The sequence below is a fragment of the Choloepus didactylus genome, chromosome 12 (genome assembly GCF_015220235.1).
Source record: "Choloepus didactylus isolate mChoDid1 chromosome 12, mChoDid1.pri, whole genome shotgun sequence".
NCBI lineage: Eukaryota > Metazoa > Chordata > Mammalia > Pilosa > Megalonychidae > Choloepus > Choloepus didactylus.
In genome coordinates, this window is record NC_051318.1 from 14,060,875 (window position 1) to 14,077,039 (window position 16,165).

The 16,165-nt window shown below is 41.0% G+C and overlaps 1 protein-coding gene across 1 annotated transcript in view; it reads right to left on the reverse strand.

Annotated features, from left to right (window-relative positions):
- Window positions 1-16,165, reverse strand: part of ATP8A2 (ATPase phospholipid transporting 8A2) — a 505,799-nt gene that overhangs the window by 124,938 nt on the left and 364,696 nt on the right. The gene's annotated exons all lie outside the window — the stretch shown is intronic.

Genomic DNA, 16,165 nt, shown 5'->3' on the forward strand with positions numbered 1-16,165 from the left:
TTCAGAAATGAAACTTCTCTTTTCTTGCAACATCACTTCACTTTACACTAATCTCCCACGTCCCCGCTGGGCTCTTGGTGCCCGACCTTCAGTCTTCTGCTAAGGTGGTCCCTAAGCTTGGGACCCCTTACCCCACCAACGATCCCCTTTGCATGAAATCATCCCAGATTTATCAGAGGCAAGCTGCTAACTAAACTCTAAGTCTGACATCTTCTTGGCCAAAACCTCCTTTTCAACTATGTGCTTATGTTTATTACTTTAAAAATATCTATCCCTTCAATATAATAATGAAAACACTATCAAATGATATATTGGCTTGGTGTATTTTCACGTCTGCAAGTACTATCTGTGACAAAACCTTCTTCACCAGTTTCATCTCTCATGGTAAAACCTCTACATAATCACATAGAATTAGAGATTCAAGAATCCATCTTGATTCCATTTTTACCTTTCCTTTAATGTCAGCTCCAAAATGAGTATTTTTCATGAAATGATTAAATGTTACCATTAACCCTTTCCAAATATCAGGATCAATGAGCATTGCATAAACCATGTAGCTAAAATAGTTCAGTTCAAATTTTAACTGGAAATGTTCCATCATCCTTTGGGCAGAAAAGATGCACGGTTTATGCTATTGGTTTTTTTGAACACATGTCTCTCAAAAAAACTGCTAAAGTCATTAATTCACCCATCACTTATTATGTGCAGATTCTGTGTGAGGCTATTTCTAAATATTCAATATTTTGACTTCTGCTTGTGTTATCAATTCAGCAAATGGTTACTGAATACCTACAACACAAATGAAACATATTCCCCCAATTTCACATGAGCAGTGTTCAATTGTATTTTATTCATTCATCCAAATATTTATGGGATGCCTACCAAAGGTAAAAAAGATGGGAGGTGGACACCAGTGATATATTGGGGAACATTCACTGTCTTCACAGAGCTTACAATTTAAAGGGAGAAACTAATATTATGAAATTCCACAAATATAAATTTTTAATTGTGGCAAGTGCAACCAAGGAGAGGTAAATTGTGTTAAGAGAACATATCATCGGAGGATTTAACTTGGTGAAGGATGACAAAGGTTTCTCTCGGGAAGCGATGACTCACCCGAGATTGGAAATCTGTATAAGCCTTAACTAGGGAAAAGGCAAGACCGAGGCATTCGGGAAGTGAAATGAGGATGTGCAAATGTCCTGTGGTAGCACAAGCAAGCCACATTCAGGAGTGAGAGAAGACTTGGTGCAAGAAGTGAGGGAGACAAAGGCAACAGCTGAGGCTACACAGATCAGCAGGAGTCAGGCCTCGAAGGCCTACGAGCCATGGAAGTGACTTTGCACTTTATCCTGCCAACAACGGGAAGCCATGAGAGAGCTTTAAGCAGGAGGACAACTATATCAAATGTGTGTTTTGAAAGACCACTCTGGCTACAGCACAGGAAGGGATGGGCAGGTGGTGGGACACACTGGATTCTCAGAGACCAGTTACTGGGTTAGAGGCTACTGCAACAATCCAGGCAAGAAACCAAGGGGACAAGAGCTGGGTAAAAGGAGATATTTAAGAGGTGACATTAAATATTGCCTTCATCGTAATGAAGGGTATAATGAAGGGTGTGTGTGAGTGTCCCTGAAACCCAAGAAGGAACAAAGGATGGAGTTTCCACACAATCTAAGGGATTAAATAATAATCCTATTTAGACATTGCCATTTACTAACTAACTTAACCATTTGGGAGAACAGATCTGATTTATTTTTAGTGGCACAGATGCTTTCGGCTCAGCTGGTTGCAGCGTGATATACATGTGTCCATGGTTCTGGGTCCTTACCTCCAAGGTAAGGCCGTGGGGCAAGGGCCAGGATGTTAGCCAGCGCTTTGGAAACACTCAGGAAAGTCCAGACACACACTTTATAAAAGCTTGGTGCAGACTGTGTGTATTCTGCCGTCTCACCCAGGCACTTCCTTTCTCCGGCCCCCCACTCACTGTAGGGCTGAGGGGGGTCTGCTTCACGGGGTCTGCATTTATTCCAAAGAAGGGGTTTGGACCAAAAGAGTTTTATGCTATCTTTCAGCACTGATATTTTTATGATATGACGCCAGGGCAGTCGCTACTCACCAGAGCAACAGTGCATGTTCTGAAGAACACCCACCTGGGGTTACGTTCCTGTCTGGGCCGACGGAGGGGCAGGCTGGGCCTTGCCATGGAGGGTTTCTGCCGCCACTACAGGTGGGTCTGGATGTAGCAGCATTTTCCTCTTTTGTTAAAATGACGCATTTGTTTATAGCAAATGAAAACTGGCATGTCACGCTTTCCTAGAGACCCACATCATAGACTATTCATTTACCTTATATCCATTCTCTACTTCATTTTGAACAGAATCCTCATTTAGGGGTGTGTGTGTGTGTGTTTGGGGGTGGGGTGGGGTGGGTGGGAAATGTGCCCAGCCCTGAAACAGCATTTCCCAGTTTTCCTTAAAGATAGGGGTGGCCACAAGACATAATTACGGCAATGAGATGTAAGCAGAAATCTGCTAGAGATTTTGGGAAAGTTATGCTTTCCTGATATAGGTGTGACCTTTTCTTCTTTGCTCCTCTCCCCTACTTCCTATGTAACGCCTGGAATTGATGGCTGGAGCTATAGCAGCCATCTTGCAACTACAAGGGAAATGCCAAAAAAATCTCGGAGATGTTGGCCTTCACATCCTTGAGCTAATGGACCAAGTCACAATTGCCTATCCCAGACTTTTTCTTGTGTGTAAAAGAAAAAAAAGATGAATATTTAACTTGTTTAGGTTACCTGCAGTCAGATATTCTGTTTCTTGTCATTGAATACATTCCCTATCTGGTATAGGCTCTAAAGAAAATAAATCCAGAAAATTTAGAAAACAAGCCTGCTTTTATATAGTTCTTAGAATTAATCAAATACTTTTTGACCTTTTGTTATATACAGTGAGGAAGTACAAAGTCCTGTCCTCATAGGATTATGAGTTAGATATATGGTCAAGTAAAGTGATAGTGTAATAAAAAAAAAAGAGCACAAACTATACATGCTATTCGAATTCAGAGAGGATAGCACTCACCAGAAGCTAGAGTGAGCTTGACAGCTTCCTGGGAAGACAGATTTGAGCTGAGGCTTGGTATATACACCAAGAAAACAGTATTTTAACTTTAAAATTTAAAGAATAAGTGTTTAGGCTTCCAAAAGTTTCAGTTATTCAAAATAACTAGGAACCAATTAAGTGTACAGCTGTTTTAATCTTCACGTACCTCAAACTTATAAGACTATCTTCTCTCATGCATGTGTGTGTGTGTGTGTGTGTGTGTGTGTGTGTGTGTGTTGGCAGTAGGAGAAAGAGGAGTGAGCCAGGATTTTCTTGCTAACAGTTATCTTATGTTCATATTATAAAACAGACCCAGAATTAGAAAGCTCTCACAAACCAAACGTTCCTTTTAGAATTGAGTGATCAGCAAGTTCTTACTCTGCTTAAAGCAATTAATAAATCCAGACAGATTAACAGCTGGGTCGTCCTCAGATTTTATTTGTAGAGAAAATCTCATGTAATAGCTAAGACCCTTTCAATTGCTAGTGATTGCAATGGCAGTCAGGTACTGCACATCGGCGTGCCCAGAGGGTCACGGAGGCTCAGGGGTCCCCCAGGCCCCATCTCCTTGGAGGCTGGGTTTCCTACCACCTGATCTTGCTCTACTACATTTAGCTTTGGGGAGTAAACCTGCACTTCCAAATCTCTACCAGCCGTGAGCTGTGCTGTGCAATACAGTAGCCCCTGACCAGATGTGGCTGATGAGAACTTGAAATATATCTAGGCCAACTTGAGATGCAAGTGTAACCAACACCCTGGAATTCAGACCTAAAAGTTAAAAAAAAAAAAAAAGTAAAATATCTTCTTCAGAATTTCTTTTTGTCTTGACTACAGATTGAAATGATCATACTTTATATGTATCGGGACAAATAAAATATATTAACAAAATTAATTTCAAATTTAAAATTAACTATGTGTCTCATTGGGCAGTGTTGCTCAAGACGATCTGAATCTAAGCCATTTTGAATTGTTGACACCTCTCCTAGAAAAGCTCCTCTTTCCTTCCACCTCCGTTTCAGACAATTAGCTTCCACCCAAGCCTGTCTTCTTTTCTGGGGGAAAGGGGTGTGTGGGTGGGGATACGCCGAAGGCTACAAAAAGTAGGCAATGCATTTCAAATTCTTGACATTTTTCTACCCAAATCCCCTTGTACTACAGCTGGGTAGACTCAGTAGGAAAAGTTAACTGGCTACTTTTCCTATGACTTAACAAAGATGGCCAGTTTTCCAGATCGAAATAGGAGAATTCTCTCTATCTTCACTTGACCTAGACAATTTTAACTTTTGGGTCTGCAACTTGAATGATTAATTTCTTCATTCATTAGGGCTCTCTTCAGAAGTAAGAGAAACCCAACTTGAAAGGGCATATAGTGGTCTATGTACTCACAAGTTCAGAGCTGGACCCAGGGGCTCACCCCCTGCTGTGCCTCTCAGTTCCACTTCCTCTGTGCTCAGTTCAGCTCAGCCAGGCCTTCTCCCTGCCGCAGCCCCGTGTAGCTCCTGGCTGACCTCTAACAAACCCAGCAGCAAGGGAGCTTTTCTCCCCCGTGAGTTGCCATAGAATGTCCCTGAATCCTCTGATTTGCCTGGTTTGGGTCAGCACGGCATCCCTGAGTCAACATCATGATCAGTGAGATTGTCCCAGGTGTCTGAGTGCATGTTCTGAAAGAGGGGGAGGAATTTAGGGGCTGTGACCAGAGGAAGGAGAAATGGATGGAGGGCAGGCAAAACATGGCAGAGTCATCGCACCCAGCACACAAGAGACCTTTGCTGGTGCTGGGCCAAAGGGGCTTCCGAGTACACCTCGCGGAGTAGCTGCACATTTAAATATGCCCCCTTTTCAAGTGTTATCCTTCATCAAAATCAGGCCGCACTGTTTTTAAAAAAGAACAAATGTGGCATGTCCGTGCAATGGAATACTATTTGGCCATAAAAAGGACTGAAGATCTGATTCAGTTCACAACATGATGAACCGAGAAAACGTTATGCTGACTGAAATAAGCCAGGTACCAAAGGACACATGTTGTATAATCCCATTTATAAGAAATATCTAGAATAAGCCAATTCAGAGATGGAAACTCTATTAGAGCTATCCACGCGTCGGGGTTGATGAGAATGGGAGTTCATGCTTCATGGGTGAGTAGAGCCTCTGCTTAGAGTGATAAAAATATTCTGGTGACGGATGATGTTGACGGCAGCACAACACTGTGAATGTAATTAACACCACTGGGTTGTACACTCAAAAATGGTTAAAATGGTAAAATTTATGGTATAGATGTGCTACCACAATAAAAAAAAACAGACAATGAAAATACACGAATCAAAGTGCACATCAGGCACACACACAGGCACCTGGGATTTCTTCTTCCTGTCTTTAGCCAAAGGAATGCCAAACACTTGTGAGGAGCTGGTGAATCCAGGTACAAAAAGCTTATGGTTTCCTCAATGGACATTTCAATATTTTCCAGTGCCGGTGGCAACAACGGAACTCAAATGTCACCCGCTTTTAAGTCTTTTCAGTCATCTAGTCCACTTGGACACCCTCAAAAACAGCTTTGCATCCTCATTTATACAAAACGGAGAGAGCTTGGCATGTGCTTAATAGCACGTTATGCTTCTGTTTTCTCCCGTCTCCACTCTAACCTACCCCATCATCCTTTCTTGGGCAAATCGTTTATTTGGAGGCCTTTCGCACCTCTCCACCTTTGAAACTGAACCAACCTGAAGACCCCAGCGTCTCTGGGGCGACCACCCATGGCCACCAGACTGGGCATCCACCCTCTGAAGATGCCAGGGACGCAAGCCCTGGGCAGGACGTTAACTACAGCTTCCCACTACACGTTTCCATATGCTGCAAAAAAGAAAAGAAAAGCTCCGAGCCACATCAAAAGCGCTCTGTGACCACGGAGTCTAAATACTGCAAACAAACAAAATCAGCATGTAATGTGCACTTTAATTTGCTGACAGATATTTTAAAAATTTACATCCGAATGAATGACAAATGCCAACACCACAACAAAACCTTTCACCGGAGAGAAAAATGACTCACAATCAAAGCCGCCTGTCCTCTATTTAACACATGGCATCCCTGAAATGAGAGGCCAAAATAAAATAAACTGCCAAAATGGAGAGAGTTGTTGTAGGGGGATGGGAACGGGGGCAGAGACTAAAAAAAATAGGGCTTTCCATATCATACTTATTTTGAAGACAAAACATAACGGCTGTTCAAAACCTGATTCATTGCAGAGAAAACTGGGATTCATGGACAGAAGTTTTCCAGCTATTGCTGCTGAAAAGCAAAGGATGTTTATGTCTCCTACCTCTACATTTATATTTTAAAATTTCTATTATATTGCAGGATAAGTCATTTCAGATACAATGTAATGAAAGCAAAATTTGGAGGAGGACTGACTGATATTTATCAGATACGTGATAAATAGGGATAAGAAGTGTGGGATTCCCCTAGAAGGTTTGAGGGGAAATTCCAGATGTTCACCCACTGGTGAACCTTTATAAGCCTCAGTTTCCTTATATGGTTCTTGAGTAGATGCCTAGATGAGTTAAAGCATATTTCATTGTGCATGTAATTGCACACGTGTAACATATTTATATGAATGTCTATCTTGTCTGGGACATAATAATTACTCAATAAACATTACCTACTGAAATTTACATGCCTGATTTTCCTTAACGTACATATTAAGTCAAAGATGGATATTATCTACTTCATATACCTGATGAAACAGGTTCAGAAACAACACAGTGATAGCTGAATATTGTGATAAGCAGACTTAACTTTAGAAATATCTAGGCATCAGGCTAATGCAGTTCAAACCCCACTTTTGACAGCAAGGGTTTGCACCGAATAGGAAAGAAGGTCGATGCGGGTTACTTCAGTGCAGATGGATTCCGTGGGTCCTGCAGGCTGGGTAGAGAGGGAACCAGGATCAAACCTGCTGTTCCCATTTCTGCTGTAGATGGAATCTGAAGCAACTTTAAGGAGCTTCCAGATTTTTAAAAATTCTCCCTTGCTTGTTAATCAGGAAAAGAAAAAGGAAAACGACTTGGCATTACACAGAACAACTACAAAAGCCACTTTCCGACGCCCTGAGTTCCTGCTTTTAAAGCCAAATGTTTATGGGGCCTGTAGGAACCCACCTGGGCATCTGGCAAGCAAATGCAGGTTACTGGTTTTCCTTTTTGCTATCGGAGAAGAATTTGTTGCTGATAGTCTTAACAGGGTGCCATTTCTTGTGACACTGCCTCAGATGGGGGCTGGCGAGGGGAGCCTTCAAGGAGGGAAACCCACACTCCTGGGGGGCGCGGTGGGGCTGGATGCACTGACGAGAGTGACACATACAAGAGGAGGAACCGGGAAGGGCCTGCCCTCCTAAGTTTGCTCACATTGCTACTTATTCAGATACTAATGTCTTCCAGAAACACAGCCTGTTCCTTCTTATAAGCAACCCTTACTCTCACACAAAATGTACAAGCTTAAAAGCCAAAACGTAAACCGAACTTCAACACATCATTAGTTTGCCCAGGTTCAACACTCAGGGAAACTGTACCAGGACGATGCCATGACATCCTTTCAAATCAGTGCAGCAAGCGTGTCTCAGCTGGGCTGCAAGGCTCCCGAATGCCACGATCTGAACACAAGAGGCAACCAGAACCCACGGTCAGACTTCCACACTTCCGATCAACCAGTATAAATACTAGTTGATATTGCCCAAGAACTTTCCAACCGCTCCCGGTTTTAAAAACTCTGTTATAAAACGTTTAAAAATGTACACAGAAGTAAAATCATAAAAGAACCCCATATATCTATCACCTAGCTTTTGTTTTTTTTTAATAAAATTATTTTTTATGTTCTGGCTATATATATATCATAAAATTTGCCATTTTTACCATTTTTAAGTGCAGTTCAGTACCATTAATTACATTTACAATATTTTACTACCATCACAACTAAAATTTTTTCATCACCTCAAACAGAAACTCTGTACCCATTAGGCAATAACTCCTCATTCCCCACCTCCGACCAGCCCCTTGGAACCTCAGATTTACTTTCTGTCTCTATGAATCTGCTTATTCTACATAGTTCATATAAGTGGAGTCATACAATGTATGTCTTTTTGTCTGGCTTATCTCACTAAACATGATGCCATCAAGGTTTATCCATGTTGTAGCCTGTATCAGAACTTCATTCCTTTTTATGACGGAATGATAGTCCATTGCATGTATATATACCACATTTTGTTTATCCATTCATTGTTTGATGGACACTTGGGTTACTTCTGTCTTTTGGCAATTGTGAATAATACTGCTCTGAGCATTGGTGTGCAAATATCTGTTTGAGTCCCTTCTTGCAATTCTTTTTGGTATATACCTTGGAGTGGGACTGCTGGATCATACGGTAATTCTATGTTTAACTTTTGGAACAACTGCGTCACCTAGTTATGATGATTATCAACTATTGCCCTTCTTGCTTCCTCTGTTCACCTTCCTCTCCCATTTCCTTCCTTCTTTCCTCTGAAGTACTTTAAGGCAAATTCCAGACTTCACATCATTTCAGGCCTCATATTTCAGTTACATGTCTCTAAAAACAGGTCTTCTCTGACCTAACCACCATGCTATAATTAAACACACCAAAATTAATAATTCCTTGGTATTATCTAAGGCTCAGTCCTTAATCAAATGGCCTTGATTATGTAAAAAAGTCTTCTATCCATCTGTTTGAATCAGAATCCACACCCTGCCTTTGCACCATGTTCCTTTCCTTCTCGTGCCATCAGTCTGATGCAGAATCAGCTCAGCCTTCTACAGGAACGCCGTCCCCTTGTGTGTGTGTGCTGCTGCTCCTTCGTGGTGGCATTCAGCGCACTCGTCTGCCCACAGGATTTCCTGTAAACGGGAAGTTGTCTTCAGACTCGGATATAGCAGGTCCAGGGTTGCCAGCTTCTAAGGTCTTTAAAGAGCCTCTTGGGATGGCCACGTGAACACCTTTGTATTAATCTTCTACCAATCCTTCCTTTGCACTCAGCTGGTCACACACTCCTACCTATTCTAAGATCTGAAAACCGGAGGGACTATCAAACCATCAAGTCATGTATTATGAATTCTCTCCCAAAATTCACTTATTTAGCAAAGGGGAGCTATTTGTTGAGCTTTTCATGATATCATAGAAGAGATGAGACATTTACCCTTCTCTGCTTATTCTGTGTCTATACGGCAAAATAACCAGCTTCAGTTCTCACGGTCCACACAAACACAGCCTGTGCCCAGGGCCAGGGTGTCAGTCTGGTGGGACAAAAACACCAACTCCTGGCAGGTGAGGGGACTGCCAGTGCACGCCTTCCCCTACAGTCTGGCTCTGGTGGGCATATGCTTTCAGACATCTGGCTCCACCCCGGGGTACACCTACCCCTGGCGGGGAGGGAGGGGGTTCCTCCACTGCAGCACAGGAACACAAGTCGGGGTGCCCTTTGAAGAGCATCTCCCTGACTTGGCCACAGAGCGTGACCCACTGGTTACGGGACCTGACACCCAGCGGTGAGCTGACCTGCTCTGTCTCTTCTATGTGTCTCTTCTAAGTGAGGAGAACGTCTTTCCACCAGAGCCTGTGTGAGTCGTGCTTCTGCTGGCAACCCCAACATGGTTGTTGGAAGGTGTCTTTCCTTCTGACCAACAGCCACATGCCTGTAAGTCTGAGAACCATGCCAGCCTCCAAGTGCAGATGAAAGAATGTTTCCTGAACACCTGCAACACACCAGGACACACGGCACACGGAGGGGACACCCCCAAAGAGCTGTAAGTAGGGTGGGCTTCAGAGCTGTCTTCATTCGGTGTCTCAAAAATTGCAAAAAAGACTTAGATTTTTTTTTTAAAAAGGTCTTCCTATTCTATCTTTCCCAGCAGCAGTTGGATTCTAAGGTGGCTTTCCTGTTTGTGGCTGAACCATTCCTGGCTTCGCAGCGGCAACTGTATCATTCAGCAGAGGAGCCATTTCCAGGATGGGTTTCTTTAGAAGCCAACACATTTCCATCCCAGAAACCCCTGGCAAATGTCTCCTTGGGTCTCCTTCAGGGTTTCCGGGCCACTCACCATGGCGGGGTGACAGGGTCATGCTCTCTCCCAGAGTGAGGGGCAGAACAACTCCCTGAGACACAGGCCCTCTTACACCCCGAGGGTGCTTGAATACAAGCTGGGGCAACCTCAGGAAGGGGTGGAGGAGGAATGGATGCTGGGGACAACCAGCAATGTCCCCCACAGCACAGAAAGCAACTTGCAGACAAACCCTCTGCTAAACTGACCCGCAAGTGCATTCTCACTGTAAGCACTGCCTTATGGAGACATCCGGGAAACGCAGCTCAACAAAGACATTTACTTGCCCATCACCCCTCCTTCCCACTTCCTTCCTAGTGCAGGTACAACTTGGGAACACGTGGAAAATACCCACCCTGCCATCGTGAGAGGTTGCAAAGTCTGGGTGGTGGTGGGGAAATTGCTCAGGGATGATGAGCAATGAATCACGTGATTCAACAACGGCAAAATGGCATTTATTTATCATCCATTGGGATATGCATCATGTATATACCAGTGGGTATATAAAACTCAAAAGTCAACCTATTCCTGTGTTTAGTACAAAAAAAAAAAAAGCCCGTTTTATGTCAGAAACTGGTTAGAGCCCAGAGCTTGGAACTACAGATGAGCATTTTGTAGACTTCACGGTAAATGTTTTCTTTCCTCTTTTGCTAGCAATGAAAAAAACTTGAAAAGCAAAGCACCAAAGTTGGTGAGGGGTGCTTTCCCATGGTGAACAACGTAAAGTCATTTAGAAAGCTAGCTGACTGAAAGCAATTGCTGGCACTCCCTGAGCTTTTCTTATAGAACCACTACCCAGGAACAAGAAATCAGTTCTGAATATTTTAAGTGTATCATCTCCTGCTATAACACCCAGCGCTAGCTAAAACACTGTAATGGTGGGGTCCTACTTTAGGCATTTTGAGCAGTGGTTCTCTAACTTCAAAGGGAAGAATCAGCTCAGATGTTGGGGCCCACTTCCAGAGATTCTGATACAGTTGTGTGTGTGTGTGTGTATGTGTGTACGTGTGTGTGAGTGTGTGGTTGCCTGCACATATTTGGGGGGCGGGGGGTGTTTTTTTGCATTTTTAACAAGCAATCCAGATGATTTTGATGCAGGTGGTCAATGGACCTTACCGGGGAATATCACATCTTGAATCTATAAAATGTTAAACTTCTTTGGCTAAAAGAATTGGTATTTTAAATCAAAACAAGAATTCTATTTATAAAGGTTCAAAAATAATCTGTCATTCCAGGAAAAAGAAGAGCATGCATGTTTTGATTTTCCAACAAGCTCTCTTATTTTATCTTCACCACAGTCCTTTGAAGTAGTTAGGGCAGGTAATATTTTTCTTATTTTGCTGATAAAGAAATTAAGGTAGGTTAAGTGGTTTGCCAAAGGTTTCATAGCTGGTTGGGGCAGGAACCCAGGTTCTCTTGCCTTTTAAATAAAGCTCAGACAAGATGGTGTCCCCTCAGACACACCTAAAGTAGAAACCTTGGGAAATACATGGAAAAAAAAAAAAAAAAAAAAAAAAAAAGAGGAGGAACATGGTTCTTGTTTCAGTTTTAAATGAAGTTTTCCTCATTTCTCCAATTCAAAGCTCTACTTCTGCAGGCAACTTTGAGGGCTGGAAGTGAACTAAGGGAGGTGTGTAATTTTCTTATCTTTAAGCATTTGCTTTCAGGACCCATTATGGAGAAGCTTATAAACTATTATGAGGAAAATATGGTCCCCTATGGGGAAAAACATAGTCCCCTATGGAAAAAATCATATATTTTCCTTAGCTGAGGAATTGGCATTAAATTAGGAGAAACAATACCTGAGTTTTTAATTCATTTTAGATCTAGCTTGGGCCTAGAAAAATGGAAAAACAGAATGTCCCTTAAAAATCTCACAAGTGTTGTAGATTTTAAGGAGAACAAGTAAGCAGATGACTTTGATTTCAAAAACTTCCCTGGGAAAACTGGTATCAACCCTCCGCTCAAACTCTTGCAAAAATTGAACAGAAGGGAACACTCTCCAACTCATTCTATGAGGCCAACATCATCCTAATACCAAAGCCAGATAGGGATACCACAAGAAAAGAAAACTACAGACCAATATTCCTTATCAATATGGATGTAAAATTCCTCAACAAAATACTAGCAAACCGAATCCAACAGCACATGAAAAGAATTATACACCATGATCAAGTGGGATTTATCCCAGGTATGCAAGGGTGGTTCAACGTAAGAAAATCAATTATTGTAATACACCCATTAAAAGAAGTTAAGGCAAAAACCACAGGATCATCTCAATTGACACATAAAAAAGCATTTGACAGAATCCAGCACCCTTTCTTGATAACAACACTTAGAAAATTAGAAATAGAAGGAAACTTCCTCAACATGATACAGGGCATATATGAAAAAACCTAAGCTAACATCATACTCTTTGGTGAGAGACTGAAAGCTCTGCCTCTAAGATCTGGAACAAGACAAGGATGCCCACTGTTATTTCACCAGAAGAATTAGGCAAGAAAAAGAAATAAAAGGTATCCAAATTGGAAAGGAAGAAGTAAAACTTCCCCTACTTGAAGATGACATGATCCTATATACAGAAAATTCTGAAAAATCCACAACAAAGCTTCTAGAGCTAATAAATGAATTCAGCAAAGTAGTGGGATACAAGATCAACACCCCCAAATCAGTAGTTTTTCTGGATACTAGTAATGAACAATCTGAAGAGGAAATCAAGGAAAAAAATATCCATTTACAAGAAGAAATACAAGAATCAAATATCTAGGAATAAATTTAACCAAGAATGTAAAGGACTTACACATGGAAAACTAAAAAAACATCGCTAAAAGAAATCAAAGAAGACCTAAATAAATGGAAGTATATTCTGCGTTCATGGATTGGCAGACTAAATTTTGTTAAGATGTCAATTCTACCCAAAGTGATTTACAGATTCAACATGATTTCAATCAAAATTCCAATATTATTCTTTGAAGAAATAGAAAAGTCAATCTTCAAACTTATATGGGAGGGTAAGTGTCTGGAATACCCAAAACTAGGCTGAAAAAGAATAATAAAGTTGGAGCACTCACACTACATGATTTTAAAACTTATTACAAAGCTACAGTAATCTAAGCAGCATGGTATTGTCACACAGACAGATATACAGACCAATGGAATCAAATGGAGAGTTCAGAAATAGACCCTCACATTCATGGCCAATTGATTTTTCACAAGGCTGCCAAGTCCACTCAATTGGGAAAGTTTCTTCAACAGATGGTGCTGGGAAAACTGGATATCTATATGCAAAAGAACGAAGGAGGACCCTGATTCCACATTATATTCAAAATTGACTAAAAATCTATCAAAGACCTAAATATGAGAACCCAAACTATTAAATTCATAGAAGAAAACACAGTGAAGTATCTTTAGAATCTTAGGTTAGACAGTGGTTTCTTAGACTTTATACCAAAACATGAGCAACAAAAGAAAAAAAAAAATAGATAAATGGGACTTCATCAAAATTCAAAACTTTTCTGCATCAAAGGACTTTATCAAGAAAGCAAAAAGATAACCTACAGAATGGGAGAAAATATTTGGAAACCATATATCTGATAAGGGTTTAATATCCAGGATATACAAAGAAATCCTACAACTCAACTACAAAAAGACAATTAAAAAATGTTTGGCAAACAACTTGATTGGACATTTCTCTAAAGAAGATACACAAATGGACAAAAAGCACATGAAAAGATGATCAACATCATTAGTTATTAGGGAAATGCAAATCAAAACCACGTGAGATATCATTTCATACCCACTAGAATGGCTACTATTCAAAAATGGAAAATAATCAGTGTTGGAGAGGATGTGCGGAAATAAGAATACTCATTGCACATTGTTGGAGGGAATGTAAAATGGTGCAGCCACTCTCAAAACAGTGTGGCAGTTCCTTAGAAAGTTAAATATGGAACTACCATATGACCTGGCCACCCCATTTCTAGGCATTTACCCCAAAGAACTGAAAGCAGGGACTGTTACAGACATTTGCACACCAATGTTCACAGTGGCATTATTCACAATTGCAAAAAGACGGAAACAACCCAAGTGTCCATCAACAGATGAATGGATAAACCAAATGTGGTAGATTCACACGATGGAATATAATTCAGCTGTAAAAGGAATGAAGTTCTGATACCCGTGACAACAGGGATGAACCTTGAAGACACCGTGTTGGCAAAATTAGCCAGACGCAAAAAGACAAACATAGTACAGTCTCCCTGGTATGAAATAATTAGAACGCACATTTATACAGTCAGAAACTACAATGTGGGTTATGAGGGGCTGGGGTGGGGTACCGGGAATAGGAGGTATTGCTTAGTGGGTATGGACTCCCGGTGTGCGGTGATGGAAGAGTTCTGGCAATGGATGGCAGTGATGGATGCACAACACCGTCAATGAAATTAACACCGCTGAATTACATATCTGAATGTGGCTAAAAGGGGAAATTTAAGGTTGTATATATGTCACTATAATTTAAAAAAAACACCACTGGGCTGCACAGCAGAAACAGTGAACCCTAATGTAAACTACGTACTGCACAGTTAGTACAATTATCATAATATTCTTTCATTAATTGTAATAAAGGCACCACACTAATGCAAAGTGTTAAAAATAAGTGTGTGGGGGGGCAGACGGGAACTCTCTGTCTGCATTTTTCTGTAAATCTACTTCTTTAATAAAAAAGTTATTAAAATATAAAATTAAAAAAAACATGATTAGTCTGCAGCATGCTACAGAGACTGTTCTACCAAGGAAAGCACACTTCTATCTTTAACAAGAAGAAATTAGGAAATACTAAGGGATTTGAGAAGAGGAAGTTTTTCTGGGTAGACAATGAAGATTACGAGAAAAGTTCTAGATTACAGAGGCTCTGGGCAGCCTGTCAGACTGGAAAGTTGATTACCCATGAATGTAGAAAATGAAAAGTTCTCTCTAAACTGTGTGTGTGTGCGTGTGTGTGTGTGTGTGTGTGTGTGGGAGCGCATGTGTGTGTCTGCATCTATGAAGAAAGTTGATATAAAAAAAAATCTACAAAATCCTTTCAGGGGGACTTAAGGGTCTGATTGTCTTCTTGGATATGTACCACAATATGAGGTGCTTTAGGGAAGATAAAGACTCTTTGACAAGGGAGAACAGCTCTTTAATTCTACAGTCCTTCCTTTCCTTTGCCCTCAAGGGGAAACCTGTATTCTTCCCCGTGAGAAAAACTTCAAATATAATGAACAAGACAAAGAAATATTTAATCAAATCAGTTTAGGAAACCCCAGAAGAAACAATGCACCTTTTCAACAGTTTTGAGATGCCGTGAATAGACAGAATAAAATGTTTTGTGTGTCAAGTCTATCTCCAGCACTCTGGTGAGAAATGTTTGCCACGAGACACTAGTCTAATTACAGAGGTCCAAAGAACCACATTCATTTGCTAAAAAAACTACTGTTTTGTGAACTACAAAGATTGGTTTATAAAAATCACTAGAAACATTTCTTAAAATTTTTTTAAAAAAAGGCATTGTTTTCCCAGATCATTTCCTACCCGAACCAAAGGTTGACTACGGTATGGATGAAGTACTGTTTCAATAGTCCCCAAGATGAGGAATTTCCCTTTACTGACTATACTTTCCACATTTTTTCTTCACGATGGCATACAATTCCTCCCATGTCAGCAGAAAGCCTTTTGGAAACTTCAGGTTCGTTTTTGGCACTCTCCAGCCAAATGATTCTTCAAAAGTGTTGAAAAATATTTTGTTTTATGTTTAATACTTTCCTACCACATCTCAAAGAATGAACAAACCACTGAGTCAAAACAGAGAGAGGCAGACATCAGGTAAAAAGAATATCGAAGTTGACTCTAACAACAAGTTACACATTCATGATGTCCTTTCCCCAGGTAGACTCTCCCTTAGAGAAAAGACAGAAA